The 19001-nt window shown below is 45.0% G+C and overlaps 1 long non-coding RNA gene across 5 annotated transcripts; it reads right to left on the bottom strand.

The window, feature by feature from the left end:
* Positions 1–814: 814 nt before the first annotated feature.
* On the bottom strand, positions 815–19001 carry LOC140689139 (uncharacterized). Of its 5 annotated transcripts, none has more exons than XR_012064011.1 (5): positions 18870–19001; positions 5603–6397; positions 3372–3467; positions 2412–2575; positions 815–1998 (listed from the first exon to the last, which is right to left on the bottom strand). It is a non-coding gene; the product is annotated as an uncharacterized lncRNA (long non-coding RNA). The 5 variants fall into 5 exon arrangements; XR_012064013.1 differs by having other exon boundaries at positions 5603–6405; positions 18870–18979; XR_012064012.1 differs by lacking the exon at positions 18870–19001 and having other exon boundaries at positions 5603–5952; positions 6266–6920.

The following is a 19001-nucleotide window of genomic DNA, read 5'->3' as shown; positions in this document are numbered from 1 at the left end:
CTTTAGAGCCTTTTGCTTGTGATATCTCTAAAAATTATAACAGAAAAGTTGTTTAAGTGTCACTTTAAATCCACCATCTTGCTCCACTATTAATAATCATAATCATTTTTATGTGTATTAGCTTTAGAACTCCCAGTTGTATCTTATTTAGTTGTTATTGCATCCATTTAGCAGATGAGAAAACTGAGGTTCAAAGAGGTTTGAGCACTTGCCAAACAGAAGGCAGTGGAAGAGTGTTCTGACACCTCATCTAGTGCTCCAACTCTCATACCATTCCTGCACAATCTAGCCCCTGTTTCTAGTTTTTTTGAGGGAGAATCAAGATATTAAGTGTACAGTTCGTCCAAACTCTGATTTTAGTAAGCAGACAAAGAGAACTGAAGCTCTTAGAGATACAGGCCCCGGCGCGTTCTAAAAGACGGAGTTGAGTACTTAACCTCTATTAAGTACTTGGAACTGTTAGCTCTGGCTTGCTATAAAAATTTACAAAAGCAGGAAGCATGCAATGCAAACCTATTAACATAGCACAATAAACACCACCTGAGCAAATCTCCCTTGTCCAGAGAAAATTCTCCTCCTCCACGTGCTATGAGCACTCTTCAAATTCAAGGGATAATTCTGAAGGCCCACAAAGTGCCAAGCTCTTTGGGTGGAGTTGGTGGCCCCAAGATGACATGACAGTGAATATGCCTTCAAAGTACTAAGGTCTAGTAGGGCGCTGGCTATCCACACACACACAGAGCACCGCTGTCACAGAGAAGACAGCGAAATCGGTAGCAGGCAGAGGTGCAAGAGACATCTTTTCTGGGAGTTCAGAGGTTTTATTCTGACTTGTGTAGGATCCAGAAAGACTCCCCAAAGTAAGGGAAATTGGAGTTCACCACTTTGCTAGCTATTACCCATCTCCTCCTCCAGATCTACTCTTTGCCCTTCTCCTTTCTGCTCTGTGCTCCTGGGGCTGACCTTTGTGGGTTGCACCAATACGATCCTGTGCCCTTGGATTAGGGTTGGGTTTGGACAATGGGTGGTTTCAGCAGGAGATGGGAGCGGGGGTAAGAGGACAGAGAGGTTGGGGTGTTCATTCCCCAGCTCCCGTCCCACCAGACCCTGGGTTGGCATAGCCTCGATTCCTCCACCAAGGAGCACAGTCTCTATCAGGTGACTCCTCCTCTCCAGTTCAGGAGCCCTTGACACCTAAGTGTGGCAGCAGCCCCCTGCTATTCATAGCCCCCAGGCTTCCCCAGCCTTCCTTGCCTTCCTTTAACTCTGCTCGCATATTAAAGCTGATCCCTTATTAAACTCGGCTCAATAACTCAAAGGAGTGTGCCATCTGCTTCCTGCTGGGATCCTCGGACACACCCTTGAACAAATCTTAATAGTTTTATACTATGTTCCTTAAGAATGTGGACTTTTGAGTGAAACAACACACTGTATTTGCATCCCAGCTTCAGTACACACAGGTCACTATCTAATCTTGGACTACTTTCTTAACCTCTTTCAGTTTCTGCATCTGTGTAATGAGGATGAGAGTCCCTAGTGCATAGGTCATTCTAAAGGTTAAATGAGATAATACATGGGAAATGCTCAGTAATCAATAAATGGCAGCTGTTAGTATTGTGACTGCACGATAGGGAATGAGGACAAGCTTAAGCTGCAAATGCAGGGAGGTGTGGAAGTGCACAGAGGCCTGGAGCCTCCTGTGGTGGGGACTAGGCTATCAGTGAAGAAAACCTTTCGAAGGACCCAGCAGGATGACATCCCAAGCTTCCTTGGCTCCCTTGGAGTGGCGGCAAGACTTTGAAAAATTAACAGGAAAGGAAACCAATTGGCTTGTCTTCCTTTTGTCAGTGTGAGACCCCAGAACTCATCTTTGCAGCATCTTCCTCCTTGCTCCCTCCTGAAAGAGTCACAGAAGGCAAGTGCTGTCATGTCTGTCCTGAGAACACGGTGGAGGGGAGAGCAGGATGCGTCCAGGCAAAGGGTCAGCTTCTCCTCCAACTGGCCAGAAAGAATAGAGGGAAACATTAGTCCTCTTTCAGTGGCTGCAGGGAAACAAAAGAAATTGGCAGCTACCAGCCCTTGGCTTTAGCTTGCCTCTCGTCTTCCATTTCTGTTTTCTTTTCTGACTGCTGAATCTGGCTTTGTTAAAACTCTTCAAATCAATTACCTACATTCATGTATCTATTCATTTATTCATCTGTTCATTTCTTCACTCACTCCTTCATCTTCCAACCATCTATTTATTCATTCATTCACTTATTGGTTCATTCACTTATTTAAGGGCTCATCCATCTGTCTATCCATTTATTCATTCATTCATCCATTAAAATAACATTCACTGAGTAACTTCTTACTACCACATGTCAGCCACAGTGCAGGCTGTGTGCAGACAGGAACGACTTCTGTCTTACATGTATACTGTTGAATCCCCAGGACTTAGAAAGGTGACTAGGGGGTTGCCAAGATGAGAATATACAGTCGATGCACTTGGAGCAGCATTTGAAAGTTCATAGTCATGAGAGGGTCTGGTTTCTCTGCACAGCAGTGAGAAGTTCCCTTTGGCTGAGCACAGGGTCTGTGTGGGAAGGAGACAGGAGATGGACCACCTTGTATGAATCTCAGGCCAAGGGGTTTGACTTGATCTTGCAGGCACCCACCAGTGCAGTGGTTTTCCATCAGGAGAATGGGATGCTCAATGTCTTTTGGGAAGACAACTCTGAGAGAGGAGAAACTAGAGGATGGGAGATCAGCAACGTGGTTTAGACTGAGGTCATGGTAACGGAGGCAAAGAGGCAGTATTTGACGGATGTTTCTGAGGAAGGTTTGACAAGTCATGTCTCCAAATCCCACTAAGGAAATGGGATTGGCAGTGGGGGAGCTCCTTTACCTCATGTGCTCCTTTCTCAGAGCACGTTAAAGCCATTATCCAATCCAGAACGTTAACTACTGCATGGACCCTTGGATGATGGCGACCAGAACAACTCCCTTAGGCAACAGTACAGACTTATCTGTAGCCCTGAGAGTAATGAAACCTTGGGCTTAAAGACCTCTTTCTTTGCTCATTCCTGATAGAATCTTCAAGATGCTGTCATTTCACAAATGAGAAATACATACTAAGAGAGACCCACGAAGGTTAACTGCCTTCTCAAGGTCACACAGCTTGAAAAAGCTGAGGATAGCCCCTATGCCTACTGATGACTCCAGCCTTCTTACAGTGTCATCAGATGTATGTTGACAGTCATACAATCAATGAGACTACTGCTTAGATAAAAACCATAGACAAGAATACAAAGAAAACAGTTGTGTGTAAGGGCCAGTTTTCCATAAAATTCCTTTTATAGTGCTTTAAAATGTATTTAATGATTACAAACCTGAATATATACCTTCAACCAATAAGCTGTTGTCCAAGGCATCAAAAGGGATAAATCTGCATCCTTCCTGGTGGTGGGCATCTTCTATCCCTAGAACTAGGAACACAATTCAGAGCACCTCTGAATGATTCTGAGCCACAATTCCGTGTAACTCAAGGATCGCTGGCACCTCCCTCCTTCTGGCTGGCTTCCCCTCTTCCAGAAGTCTTTCCCAGTCATCCACCGGGATTCTGCCTCCCGCCTGCCACTCCCGTATGTCCCGTTCTACCTGTTGTCCTCCTGATGCCTCTTTTCAGGGCTTCCTGCCAGCCGTGGACCAGAGGTCCCAAACCGGCCAAGTAAGAATCCGAGACAACCTCCAACACAGTGTTTGGCCTACACCACATTTAAAAAATTTGAATTGATTCTCAACATCTAAAATTTAGAAAACTTCACATTTAAAAAATGTAAACTTCTGGCTTTTCTTAAAAAATTGGAAGATGTGGCAAGACAGGGCCTGCCTTCCCACGTGGTGATCACTGGCCAGAGCTGAGTAGAAGGGCTGTGTTTTAGTTCATCACAGCTCTGACCCTCTGCCTGAATCCCTCATTTATGGAACGTGGCCGACCCTGAAGGCATCTGAGTTTGACATCCCAGATATAGAGAACCCCTGGTACCTAACTGAGCACCTGCCACCTCTAGCACTTAGGAAGGACCTGTAGTGCTTGCGATTTAACTGACACCCAAATGAATTTGAGTTGGGGATGGACAGATGAACCAAAGAACATGAGAACTTCTACTTAGCACAATTATTTCTAAATTTAATTTTTTTAATCTCAGTGTTGTTCTCTGGATCATTTGATAAGGTGTCAATGCCATATTTCTTCTTTATAAAATAATTTTTGTAAGAGTAGTGTTTTTTTTTTTATAGAAACATACCTGCAAGTGCAGATAAGACAAAAAGGAGAAAACAAAAAATCAGTTAGAATCCCTTTTACCCAGAGAAAACCTCTGTTGGTTTTGTGTACATCCTCCCAATCTTTGTTCTATGCATTTAGATGCCTAGGAAAGTGGGATTGTATTACCCCAGGTGTTTTATAATCTTTTTTTAAACTTAACAATACAGCAGCAGTGGCTTCTCACATTATAAATTATCCTCCTCTAGCATGATCTTTAATAACTACATGATATTCCATCATGTGATCTTTCTTCGGTTTGTTTAACCAATCCCTGGTTTGTGGGGTATCTAGGCTGTTTGTAGTTTGGGGTTATTTTTTGAGCAGTGTTTCAAAGAACATCCTAGAGGTGGAATTGGTGAGATGCAAGGTGCGCAGAAACCTAAGGCTTTCGATCCCCACATCAGTGCTGGTGCTGCATTTCATTGCACGGAGGTTCAGCTTACACAGAGTGCGACTGTGCTTTCAGGATAGACTCTCTCGGGGACAGGGACCTGATCAGTAATGCTTAGTTGAGTGAGGGCCTAAGAGTTATTTTAACATGCGTCTACACACTAAAGAGAATTTCACGTGGGTATGTATTAGTTCTAGTACTTGGATTCAAAAAATTCATAATCAGGGAGGTGTGATTTAGCTATAATGTGTGTGTGTGTCTGTGTGTGTGTGTCTTAGGGGACAGTAAGGCCAATCGGCTAGTAAGGCTGCCGACTTGGGGAATCTCAGGCTGCATCTAACAGGAGAGCAAGAAAGGCGAGGACAGTAGCAGGAATTCTGCTCTCCTCAGTCAGATCACTGCAGAAGAGCACGCGCAATTCTGGGTGCCCCAGTTCTGGAAAGATACCGCAAAGTAGCGTGTATGGAGAAGGAAAGGGGCAAGGATGGTAAGGGTCCTCCTGATGGTGCCCCATGGTCAGTGGCTAAAGGAACTGGGAGCATCTGATTCCAGGAGAAACTCGGGGTGTGTGCTCTAAGAATCATCAACTACCCAAAAGGTTGTCAGTGAATTCTGTTCGGTGGTTCCCCATACCCAGAACTTGTGCAAATGAATCAGAGCCACGGGTTGAAGATCTCAACTCAATCTAAGGAAGAACTGCCTAACAGTCAGAGCTGTTAGTAAATGAAACAGAAACTATTCTCTACCTCCAGGGAGGAGGGACCAGGGTGAGATCCCCTTTGAAATTACCCTCTTGTGCCATTTGAAAATGTTTCTAAACCATGTGCACATGAATTACATTTATGACAGATTAACAAATTAAATAATGCAACACAACAGAAAGAAAACACAAGTGGACTTACCAGCTGAAGTAGTTTTGGGCAAGCATCAAAATCCAACTGGCTTATAAGCAAGCACAAGCCAGAAAAGGATTTAATGGAAGGATACAGTTGCTCTCAGAATTGAAGAGAAGGCTGAGGAAGGTTCGGTGTCTCCGAGCTCCCTGGAGCCCTCATGGGTGGTTCTTCTTTGCTATGACTTGGTTCTATCAGTTTTCTGTCCATCTGTCCCTTGGTACCAGACCCAGATTCCGGTGAGAGCTGGTCCAGTTGGCCTACTTGGGATCATTGACCCACTGTCTTGCTGACTGACAGCGTCTGATAGAATCACTTGAAATGGGGTTAGGCAGTTGCCCAAAGGAAAATTTGGGATGCTGTGACCAAAAGAAGGAGGAAGGGTTGCAGGGCAGGCAAAACCGAGCTACCCAGTACATGGGGTTATAATATAAGGAACAAGCTATCTCACAAGGCCGTGATATCTGGCCCCTGGAGGTATTCCAGACAGACTGGATGAGCCCCTGGTGACAAAGCTGTAAAAGGATTTGGTCTCTAATGGGGTTTGGATTGTGCCACAGCAACATCCCTCCCAACCCTGAGATTTTGTAGCTCTGTGAGTCAGGGAAAAGGCTATCTGCTGGACGGGACAGCTCCAGGACAGCTGGGACCACACTTCGACAGCCAGCATACCTTTCAGGGTCCCTTATCCAGAGCCAACCGGAGGAGAATCGTGTCCTCACCGGGCTCTTGTCCCTCATCGCTCCTTCATCTCCTCTCTTTCAGTCCATTTTCCTTGCACTTCTGATTCTTCTCATTTCATGCCTTGAGGACTCAAAGAGAATATCAATGAGTCTTGTCTCTGGGCTCAGACTTTAGATCACTTCCAGCCTTTACAAACTGTGTGACCTTGAGAAAATTGCTCGACTTTTCTGAACCTATATGTCTTCATCTGTAAAATGAAGATAATAGTACCAAGGTCGCGAGGTTGTTGAGGGCATTAACACAGCTAAAATGATTGTTAGAGGGCCAGCCATGGAGAAAGGGCTCAAAGGACACCAGACCCTTCCCCTGTCCCTCCCCTTCCTCCTCGCAGCATCAGTGTCCTCCTCCTCAGCAACAACACTATTATTACTAAAAGGAGCAGCTCCGGAAGAATCTGCCAAAAGTGACTCGGAATCACCTTACACTCCACGAGGAAAGGGGCCATGCCGTACTTAATTTCTGAATTTTTCTCCCTAGCAGAGTTTCTGGTATATGTGGGTCCTTAATAATATGTAAGTGAATATGTGAGTGAATGAAAGAATAAAAGAATCAATCAATGGATGCTGAAGAGTAGGAATATTTCTGACATGGGGTTCTGTCGAGGTTCCAGAGAAAAGAGGAGGCCAGAAGGGGAGAAACCTTCACCAAGTGTTAAGGGAAAAAGAAGGGATTGGAGAGTGAGCCTAAGAAGGACTCGCAGGCTGAAGAAGCCCCCAGAGAGGCGTCTCCGGGGCCGCCCCCACGACCTGGATGATCAGCCAGCAGGAGGCCCCAGGGGACCGTTTTGTGCTGATTTGGGTTTCAGGGTTGAAGGAACACGATGGAAGTTTTCAGAGTGAGGCACCAGGGTGATCTATTTTGGAGGAATTATCTGGAGAAAAGAAAATGAGAACTGCCGGTAACCTTTGTGGGATGGCCTGAGGCAGGGAAGAGGTGATTCCAGGACATTGTTGTAGCCTGATTTCTCAGACCCAGCGCTGCGGGGCCCCATGCAAATCAATGTCGAAAATTTAACAACGTGATGGTTTGTGAGATGGACTAGCAAAGGAAGCAAGTGCTGGTAGAAAAGAGATGAGGTCCTAGACGGGAGGGGGTTTTAAAGTATACTTTTTATGAAGATATAACAGACAGAGAAAAGTGATAAATCAGAAACCTACAACTCCATAATTTTTCGAAACTGAACATGCCATGTTAACAGTGCCAGATAGGGAAATGAGTTTTGAAGGTAAATGTCAGTAAGAAACCAGTGGGGTACTTGGCAGGCATGCAGATTTCCTGGACCCACTATCAGAGATCCTGGTTCAGTAGGCCAAGCACGTGGCCTGGGAACCTGCATTTCTGTATGCACCACCAGATTTAGATGAGGGTGGTCCATGGACCACACTTTGAGACCTATCAGTCTTTTAGGTGAGAACATGCTTTAGAGTCAAGCAGGCCTGAAGTTGGAATCTCACCTTTTTCTTGAATGAGTAACTTGACCTTCTCACAAGGAAAGTGAGAGCAATGGTACTTATTCATAGGTTTGTTTTGAGGATTAAAAGAAAATGCATGTTGTGAGGGAGGGTATAGCTCAGTGGTGGAGTGCTTGCTTAGCATGCATGAGGTCCTGGGTTCAATCTCGAGTACCTCCACTAAATATATATATATATATGTGTGTGTGTGTATTACCTAATTAGCTCCTCTTGCAAAAAATAAAAAATAAAAAAAAAGAAACTATAAAAAAAACACATGTAAATCCATGAGAGCTTAGCATGGTGCTAGGCACACAGTAAGCACTCAGTAAATGTAGCCAAGCACAAAAAGGACAGGCTTGTCCCCCAGGATAGAGACGTCTCTGTGCCCAGCACCTGGTACAGCACGCCATGAAATAAGACGAAGGGCAGAGCAGCACGAGAGTCAGCAACACAGGCTTGGTGTCAGACACCTGTGTGGTGTGAGTTTGAGTCTAGGCTTCACCAATTACCAGCTGGGTGACCTTGAACGGGTTACTTAACTCCTCTGGCTCTCAGTTTCCTCATCTGTAAAATGGGCATCATAATGCCTACTTCACTGGGTGACTGTGGGATGAAATAAGATGGCTCTGTAAAGCCTCGAGCCCATGGCCTGGCCCCTGAGAAGATCTTGATAAAACTTGGTGACAGCTGCTATATACAGATGAGTCTGAGAAGGTTCCGTCCCTGGGCCATGGAAAGGTCCTCTCCAGGGACAGCCTGAGGGGAGACGGGCCACCTCTCCATGATAATGTTGAACAGTGTAATAAAAAGGCTATGAATTGCATGCTTATTACTAGGCCAAAGTGTCACTGCCATGATGGCAGGCCAGGCAGGGCCGCCCAGGAAACTCCTTCAGGTGTTTGTACCCTTCAGAGGGTGGAGGCAGGCATGTAGTGAGAGAGGAGGCTTTGCTCCCCATATGAAAACTTAGTTAGCTGCTGCCAAACCCAAAGGATGGAATTTGAATCTTGAAAGGGTTAGGGGCATCCAGCTGTTTCCTACTAGACTTCCCAGTGCTCACATATGGGGCGGGGACACTACCAATCCAGCCTTGACTTTGAAAACTGCTTTTCAGGCATCTTCCCAAGCTGATTTATTTCTGGTGAACTAAATTATACTGGCTGATTCCCAGGGAGATGGAATATGAGCCGCACACCAGGTTAAAGTTTACTTTCTCCCGCATGAGGCCACCTGAGGCCACACCTAGAATCAGAGGTTCCAATCTTCCTACTGATCAACCAGCTAGCCTTGAGGAAATCAGTCACCTGCCTTCAACATTTACAAAGTACAGGACAAGTTCCTCTTCCTGGAGAGCAGGGCTGCCATGCATAGTTGTGCAGGTTGGAGACTGCCCAAGGCCATTTGACCAAGAGAGAAAGCAGGGACTGAAGTCTGCAGTCTGGGCATGTGGGTCAGGCCTACATCCTCATGGAAGAAAGGGTGCCTTCTACTAATTTGCCCAAAGGTGCTATGTAGGCTTCCTTGAGAAGGTCAGGTCTAACTACTGACACAGAAATAGCAATAAACACTATTCCTCCTGACATGAAAACAATTAATTCTATTTTCTCATGTGAAGAATAGTTGAAAAAACCAAATGGGAGGATAGAGATGAAGACACCTTGTGATGAGGTATAAAACAGAACACAGCTCTCATGATACCACAGGACAATCACCTTCTATTGCAAATTAGCTGTGTGACTTTGGGAAGTCACTCTGCTTCTCTGGGCTTCATTTTTCACACGTATAACAGGAATCAGTCTCCCAGGTAATTCTGATGCTCATGGTCAGTAGTGGATAAACGCTCTTCTGCCAGATGCAAACCCCTGAGCTTCTGTTCCTCTGTGTGACAGCAGACAGAAGTTCTGCTGAGCGTGAGATGACTGGGAGGCCAGGAAATAATGTCATGATCCCAAACCTGACTGCAGTGACCTTACAGAGGCCCTCAGCAGCAGTGACTTTGTGGTCCTGTCTCCAGGCTGAACCGGCTGGCTCCAGACACTCGCCAATTACACACACCATCTCATAGGTCATTCTGCCTGGGCTGACACCACCCATTATCCTAACTAAAAATTAGGACCAACTGGCCCTAACAGGTTCCCCTTAGTCTTGCTATAAATACAAGTTAGTAAATGTCAAAACAAGCCTCTGGCCAGCCTGGAAATTCTTAGTCATCAATAGGCTATAAACACCCTTGGTCAGAATTCACTGTGCATTGACCTGTTTAGTTAGTGACTTCCTTCTCTCACTCACTCATCAAACGCCAGCTAAGCCCAGACTCTATGCCAGGCACTGAGCTGGGGGCTTGAAATGTAGAAATGAATCATGGGATAGAGTAGAAACCGCCTCCCATCCCCCAAACACACCCACTAATGCATAAACCACTATCTGGAAACCAAGGAGTATTTCAGGCTGTGAATCTTTTTCCAGGCTAGTAATTTCCAAGCATACCAATTGCCATCTTAAACAGTAGCCTGTGTCCTAGGAAAAAGAAGCCCACGAAGGTAACAGGAAGTGTCCAAAAGGGGGAAAATAAAAAACCACCAAGCTCATTAACTTAGAAAAATGCGACGGGGTTTCCCTGCTGGGCTAGCATTGTGTTTCATGGACATAAGTCAGAACATTTCGCAGCTGCCCACGTACATTTCCCTCTCCTGTTCCAATGGGAGTTTCAGCCCCTCTGCCTGCAGGTTTGTCTGAAAGCCCAATGCGGTCAACAATGGTTGAAACAGGAACCACGGAGGCTGGATTGCTTGCTCTGTGACTATCCGATCTCAACCATAACGTCGCTCTAAGCCGGGCAGGGTTTCTCTGCCCTAGATTTCTAATTATTTGTAAAAACAAACCTCTAGGTTCTCAAATGCCTCTCCCACCGAAGGGGGGGGATAAGGGTCACCCTCCCTCCTCTTACACATTGGGATGGGCCTGGGTGGAAGCAAATTGGATAGAACGTTTAGTTAATACCTGCTGTATACTCTTCACAACAGCCTTGTAATGAAGGGACTCTTGTCCTGGTTTCACGAATGAAGAAACTGCTGCCTTGGCAGATTTGTCTGAATTTCCCAAACTCACACACCCAATGATTAAAAAAAAAAAAGAGCCATCACATTAACAGCTAGCATCACTGAGCACTTCTCATGAGTTAGGCCTGCACCAAGCACTTTTACAGATATTATTTCATTTATGTTTCCAAATAACTCTGTACGGTGGGTAATACTATTAGGATGAGGAAACTGAGATTTAGTAACTTGTCCAGGGTCATCCAGCCAGTGAGGGCAGAGGAGAGATTGGAACGTCAGTCGTGGAACTGCAGTTCAGAGATTCTAGACTCATTTGGCAAGCTGGGTCTGAAACTTTTTGTCCTTGCTTTGTGGGGAAAGGAATTCAGTCTGACTGAAGGAAAAAAAAAGGAGACAACAACAAAACACCTCCTGGGGAATGAAAGCAATCAGTGTGCTTCGTTAATACGCTTCTCCCTTACTTCAGGGCTAGTCTTTCAGTATCTGGACTGAAGTTCACGGGCAGATTATTGCAGATAGGTTAGCTGGGTTGTTAATCAAAGAATGCTTTCTCACAAACAATGGGCTTCCATTACTGGGCCCAACTATCAGCTGTGTCTCTGATTCAGAAGAGAGACTCTTGGTGCCATGAAGATCACTCCTGGCATGTTCTTCATGGAACTCGCAAGTGAAGTAAAGCTGTCAAGCCAAAGTATACGGAGAGAGAGAGACAGAGAAACTGACTCCACTGAGTTCAGGGCTACATTAAAGACAATAAAAGATGTTGGCAAAGAGGAAAGGGAGGGGGAGGGATAAATTAGGAGTATGGTTAGGAGTCTGGGATTAGCAGGTACAAACTACTGTATATAAAATAGATAAACAACAAGGTCCTACTGTATAGCACAGGGAACTATAGTCAATAGCTTGTAATAACCTATAATGAAAAAATACGTAAAAGAATATTTATGTATATATACAACTGAATCACTATGCCGTACACCAGAAACTAATGCAACACTGTAAATCAACTCTACTTCAATTTAAAAAAAAAGGTGTTAGATCTGGTCTCTGCCCAAACTGTCTAGTTAGGAAAATAGATGTTAGACAAGCAATTCTAATGGTAGTGATCTAATTGCTAATATTTCAACAAGCAAATCCTGACAGAGCCCACAAGAAGGAATGCTGATCTCCAATGAGGAAGCTGAAAGGTGTCACTAAAAGGTGACATATTAGTTGACATTTAATATTATTTTCTTGTTTTAAAGTGAGCAGTGGGCCAGCCTCCCAGCACCCACGTCCCTCCCCACTGGGTAGCAGCTCTGAGCTCTGGGTGGCGCTTATCTACCCCCCAGGTATAACTTCAGGCCCTGGCCACAAACCAGGGAGATCCCCTCCCTGCCCCCTCAATTTAAGGCTGAGCGCATGATCTGGGCTGGTCTAACCACAGTAAAACCAGGACTTCTGTTTGCTGGTTTCGAGCTAAGAAGACACTTCTTCCTCTCTGTTTCCTGGTGGCACTCTTCCACGAGGTCTGTAACCACTGCCACATTTTTGCTATGAGGGAAGCTAGCCTAAAGTGAAGCAACAGAAGGAGGAGGGCTAAGCCAAGAGAATTCCGGAGACATGGAGCTGGAGCCCAGGTCCAAAGCCCACATACTTCTGGGCATTTTTAAGACCGGGCCAGTGAACTGCCTTAATTGCTTTAGCCATTTAGAGTTGGACTTTCTTTCATTGGTCACCCAAAGCATTTCAACTGATCCAAGGTTTATTTTACAAAGTGTACAAAGATGCTCATGGAGGGTTTGCTCTTAAAATAATCAAGTATCATTTGGGAGGGGCAGGGGTCTTCTGGTTGCAAGGACAGAAATACTAGCCCAAACTAACAAGCAAAGATGGACTTTATTAGCTCAAGAACACAAACAGTTGGTGAAGAAATTGGGCTTCAGGCATTGCTGAATCCAGGAGTTCAGACAAAGTCACGGAGCTTAGTTTCTTCCCATTTCTCTGCTAACTCTGCCCTCCTCCATGTGACAGCCTGGTCCTCAGACACAACCTCCCTTCCCGTTGCAGTCTAACTCTTAGGACCTCTTACGTTCTGATCCGGTGGGGAAGGGAAAGCTCATCTTCAGAGATGTCCATGCAAACCCCTGGGGGTTTCTGACTGGGCCTTGGCTTGAGCCCTGTTCCCATTCCTGGACCAAGCCCCTTGGCCAGGAGAGTGGACTTCCCCATGATTCACTGCTGGAACGAACCTAGAGGGTCAGTTCCATGTAAAGCATATGGCTGAACGTCGGGATGGGTGTTTCCCCCGAAACTGACTCAAGCAACTGGAGAAACAGGCAACAAAACAACAGATGTCCCTGACAGCTCACTTGAAAATGCCTCTCAGCCAACATTCCTAAAATAATGAGGATTCACGACAGGTGGGTTTACCAGAAAACCTTGTTAGTCATGGCTAATAAGTCTTCTCCAGTCTTTGCCAGCCTAAACCCAGGAATAGTTTCTGTGCAGTTTTTGTTCTTTCACCTAATTCTTTCTTTTTCGCCTGAGACAAATCTTTTTTTCAACTAATATTTTCTGAGCACTAATGACAATGATGGTGTTAGCACACTTAGTAATCACTTAACACACATTATGTACATCATCTCATTTAATCCTAGCTAGCTCATCAGTTCTCAAATAGGGATGATTTTGCCTCCTCGGAGGACATCTGGCAATGTCCAGGGACAGTTCTGGTTGTCATGACTCAAAAGGATGCTACTGGCATCCAGTGTGTAGAGATGGATGCCGCCAAACACCCTCTGATGCACAGGATAGTCCCTCATAGCAAAGGATGATCCAAAGATGTCACTAGGACCAAGGTAGAAAGACCCTTACACACTCATGACACTTTCCCTTCTCTTATGGAGGAAGAAGAATGAAGCTCCGAAAAGTTGAACAACTTGTCTAGGCTTATGTGAGGTCAGAAGTGATGGGGCTGGAATCTTAATCCAAAGAACTTGCTTTTACCAAGTGATTGCCAAACTTGGAATTGGAACTCTCAGTGTCCCTCCATCCCCTTCTCATCCACTGTAAATTCTGGTTCAGTGGGCCAGGGCCCCCAGGAATCAGTCAGACTCACAGGTGATGTAAGTAGCTAACTGAAGAGCATGTGGAGGCCCCTGCAAAATTCACACACTGCATGCACCTGGGCAACGCACTGCATGGATGCAACACAGCCGAGGAAACAGACTCATGGGCAGCTATGACGTAGTGTGTGATGGAGGCATAACGATGGGCATGTCACTCCTCCAATCTCTGCACTTGCTTTGCCCACTGCTTGGAAGTCCTTCGTCTCTCTCTTTTCAAGCTGCGCATCCTTCTAGCTCATCTAGAAAGCTCGCCTGATCTCATCTCCATGGTCTGTTTTAGATGCTCCTTCTCTGTGATCTTATAGCCCCCTGTACAGAGTTCTACTCTCCCACTGACCACATCATAATTAGTAATCTGCTTGGCTTTCTTGTTCACTAGACTGTAAGCTGCTTGGGGACAGAACCCACAGCTTTGTACTCTTGTGCAGAGCCCAGTGCCTATTTGACCACAATGACTATTTGCTATTTGTCCATTCCAGGAGTCAGCGAACTTCTTCTGCAGAGTATCAGATAGTAAATATTTTAGACTTTGCAGGCCGTATCTCATCACAATACTTAACTCTATTGTTGTAGCCCCAAAACGGCCATAGAAAATATGTAAAAGAATGAGCCTGTGTTCCAATAAAACTTTATTTACAAAACCAGGTAGTGGGCCAGACTGGGCTGCAGACCATAGCTGGCTGACCCCTGGTCTATTGTAATAGCCATTCTTGCATTAGTAAGTCCTCAATTACGCATATTGCTATTCAACCATCTCCAAAGCACAACTATACTTTCAGCCACTTCTGCCACCAAATGTGGCCACGAGAATAGATTCTAGCCAATGAGAAGTAAGTGGGAGCATTATTTGGGAGTTCTTGTTTCAAAGGAGCTGACTCACTTGGGAAGGGCTTCCTTCTGCCCCTCTGCTCTTCCTCCATCTCGCATCCAATGAAGGGCTCCAGTGGACTCGAGGAAGAAGCCACAGACTAAGGGGGAAGAACCTGAGAAAGACAGGAGCCTGAGTCCCTGATGACACCAAGGAGCTGCCATACTTGTCCCACATGGCCAACATGTGGACTCGTACATGAGAGAAAGAGAAACTCCTGTCTTGTTTAAGCCATCACGTGTGTTTCTAATATTATACTCAGTAGAACTTAATCTTATCTATGTGCCAACCTGTGGAAACACTCAGCAAATATTTGACCAGTGACAGGAATGCCTAGAGCCTAAGGAGCACCCTGGAGGAAATTAATTCTGCCGAGGGTGGGTGGGGAGTCATGGAAACAAACAAACCCCAGGGCCTCCTCAGGCTTTTCTGAGGTTAAACACCCAGATGACTCAAGTGTCTGGCCAGGTCCTCCTGCTGCCTTTCTTCCTCCCCACAAGGGACTTTCCTTTGATAGCGTCTGCCTTCAGCTACTTTATCTTCTGGGGCATCCTTCCCCACCAAGATTATCTGTTGTGGAGAATTCCATTTCCTACAAGAGAAAGCACCATTCCTTGATGTTAGAAAGGGGGTTTACTACTAAACGTCAAAGGGACGCAGCCAGCAGAATCCCACAGTAACAAAAAGAGCAACATCGAATAGACTGAGGAAGTGTAACAGGTCCTTATGTCATGGTCCCCCATTTGTTTGCCTTCCAAGTCGGTATGTGGGTGGCACAGAGGGAAAAGCCTGGCTTTGGTGTCAGGCAACCTTGAATTTGAATAGTGATTCAGTCACTTAGCAGGGTGACATCGGCCAAGTCATGTCCTTTCCCGGAGGCTAAGTCTCCCCAACTACAAAATAAGTCAACAGTAACATTCTCATGGGGTCTTGTGAGACTTAAGTAATGAAAGAGTGCCTAGCTCAAAGTAGGAGCCTGAATTACAGTTCAGAAACCTCTGTCTGGCTTCCATCCCGGCAGTCAGAATGGAGGTGGCAGGATAGTAACTGGGATTTGGGTGGATCCCCTGTCTCGGCTTTGGAAGGACAAAATCTTCCAGGCTTCAAACTGAACACTTCCTTCCTTTCCTCTCTTCTGAGCCTGTCCCCACACGATTGTACTTCTTTTTTACCCCCACCCCACTTTAAAGCGATAAAAGAACAATCCCTAGCATCAGTAAAAATCCATTTTTTTTCCCTGACATTATTTCAGCTCAGCCAAAGTCCTGAGTGAATAATCCAGTGCCCCAAGGACACTCGCAATGTCACACTGGCCACGCTTTTTCACTTTGCAATGAACGTGGGCTTGACACGTCTCCAACCGAATAAGTGGTCACAGGACACTTCAAACCTGGAGGCCCTTTCCGTAAAGGTGGCTTACAAACGCAAAATAGTCCACCTCCCCTGAGACGTCTGAAAAAGCTATTCGTACCATGCCGGGGAAATGAACAACCCAAAAAAAGCTGCCAGCAGTGAACAGGATCCCGCAGCATCCAGGGAGTGCAAATTGGGTTCACAGAGCAGCCGTTCAGGAGGCTATAAACTTAGTACTGCTTCCTATAAATGGTGTCAAGGAGAAGTGGGGGAGCCCCAGAGAAGGGGTAAGTGAAGTGGACCCCCAAGGGATGGCTCTTTGAAAGCATTCACAACAGAGCCGCTTACTAGGGGAAAAAAACGAGACACCCAAAGGGAAAGAAGTGTGAATTATGGATGTAGATCTGGACGGGAAAGAAGCAAATGATCTGTCTTTATTTCTAGCGCCTCTTGGAACAAATATGCCTTTTTATCTTACAGGATGTCCAAATATAACAAAAGACAGGACTAGACGTTAGGTAAATACAATACAAAAGTCCGGTGGGGGCAGGGTAAAATAACAACTATTTGTGTGTAGTAAAACCTTTCTCTTTGGTTGTTAATAACTAGGGAGAAAGTGTAATAAACTCGATCAGGGACACTGAATAGTATTAACTTCCAGTGTATATATGGGATGTTGTGTTAGGCCCTATACAGATTAGATAGAAGCTGTTCATTCATTCTTCATTCATTCCATAAAGACCTGTAAGGCATGTCCTGTGGACTAAGTGTTGAGGTAGGTGCCGGGAATTCAGAGGGGAACAGACAGCCGTGACCTCTACCCAAATAAAGTTGACATTGCAGGGGGTGGAGTTGCAGCAGTGAACAGTCCAGATCCTGGAGTCGAACTGCCCATGTAGAGTCCTGGTGCCGTCAGACCAGCTGCATGATATTGAACAAGGTTACCTAACGCTATCATACCTCAGTTTCCCAATCTGCAAAAAGGAGATGTTACTAGCATTTACCCTGTGGGGTCAGGGTAAGGCTTCAATGAGATAATACCCATGAAGTGTTCAGAGCAGAGCCTGCCTGCCATTCTGTGTTTTAGCTGTGGTGGTGGCTGTTGGTGTTATTATTACTGCTGGCCAGAGGGGCTGAGCAGACCAGCCTTGAGCAAGTAATGACCGATGTCCTGGGAACTAGGAAGGAGAAGGGCAGAGCTGCATGTATTGGAAACAGCACTAATCTAAGATGTGCTAGGTGTGCAGTTGGTGGCAGGATCTAGACTAGGACCTAGGCTCCTGGGTTCCAATCTAGCATCTTTCCTCCTGATGGAAACTTACTCAAAACATTACTATAATGGGACTCTGGTCCTCAAACTGTAATATGAAAGCCAGTGCACCATTTTAACAGACATTAGTATCATCTGTAGCATGGCCAAGCAGAACATGTTTACAGAGGCAAGTGGCAACCAGAATTAAAAATCAATGAGTCACCAAAAAGATACATGCACTCCAATGTTCACAGCAGCACTATTTGCAATAGCCAAGACATGGAAGCAACCTAAATATCCATCAATGACTGGATAAAACAATTGTGATATATATATATATACATACACACACACACACACACACACATACATACATACACATACACACATGATGAAATACTATTCAGCCATAAAAAAGAATGAAATAATGCCATTTGCAGCAACATGGATGGACTTAGAGATTATCATACTAAGTGAAGTAAGTCAAATACAAATATCACTTATATGTAGAATCTAAAAAAATGACACAAATGAACTCATTTACAAAACAGTGACTCACAGACATGGAAAACAAACTTATGGTTACCAAAGGGGAAGTGGCAGGGGCAGGATAAATTGGGAATTTGGGATTAGCAGACACAAACTACTATATATAAAATAGAAGAACAATAAGGTTCTACTGCGTGGCACAGGGAACTATATTCAATATCTTGTAATAACCTATAATGGAAAAGAATCTGAAAGAGAATATATGTTATGTATAACTGAATCATTTGGTTGTACACCTGAAACAACAGAGTAGAAAACTAACAAGATGGCTCTTGAGTGACTCAGGCCTGTACTTTTAGCTAAACTGATCTTATGACACACACTCCCCTCCTTGTGCATTCTTTTCTTAGAATAACTTACCCTAGAGGTCTTGAAAGAAGGTCATGGACTGAACCTCAAGAAAATAGGCAGACTCTCCTAAATTCCTCCATAACAATGGCAAGTTGTTATCAAGGTGAAGAGAATGTAGACCCCTGTAAAATGCCCTGATTGTCATCACCTTTTCTGTTCCATTCAGTTTTTCTATGAAACCTCAAGACCACAACCCCAAGATGGGCCAGAGTCTTCAAGGCATTAGCCTGTTGTGACTCCCTTTGCCGGGCAAAGCAGCAAAGCTGTTGTTTTCTACCCTCCCAAAACTCTGCCTTCGACTCAATTTGGCTATCGGGGTACAGAGGCTGGTTTTTAGGCAACATAACCTATAATAAAAAAGAATATGAAAAAGAATCTATATCTATATATCTATATATATATATGTATGACATATACACAACTGAATCACTATGCTATACACCAGAAACAGACAACATTGTAAATCAAATATACTTCAATAAAAAAAAAAGTCAGTGGGTCAAAAGTCAAACTCTAGAGTCCAACGGACCAAAGCTTACCCCTGAACTCCACCACTTAACTGGTTTCGTGAATGTGCGCAGACTACTTGCCTCCTCCCAGCCTCAGCTCCTTTCCCTGCTAAGTGAGGTTAGTGACAGGGCACTTGCTGTAGGGCTCTTGTGAGGGCTGAG

This window comes from Vicugna pacos, chromosome 25 (assembly GCF_048564905.1).
Source record: "Vicugna pacos chromosome 25, VicPac4, whole genome shotgun sequence".
Lineage (NCBI taxonomy): Eukaryota > Metazoa > Chordata > Mammalia > Artiodactyla > Camelidae > Vicugna > Vicugna pacos.
This window is presented reverse-complemented; position numbering and strand designations above follow the sequence as displayed.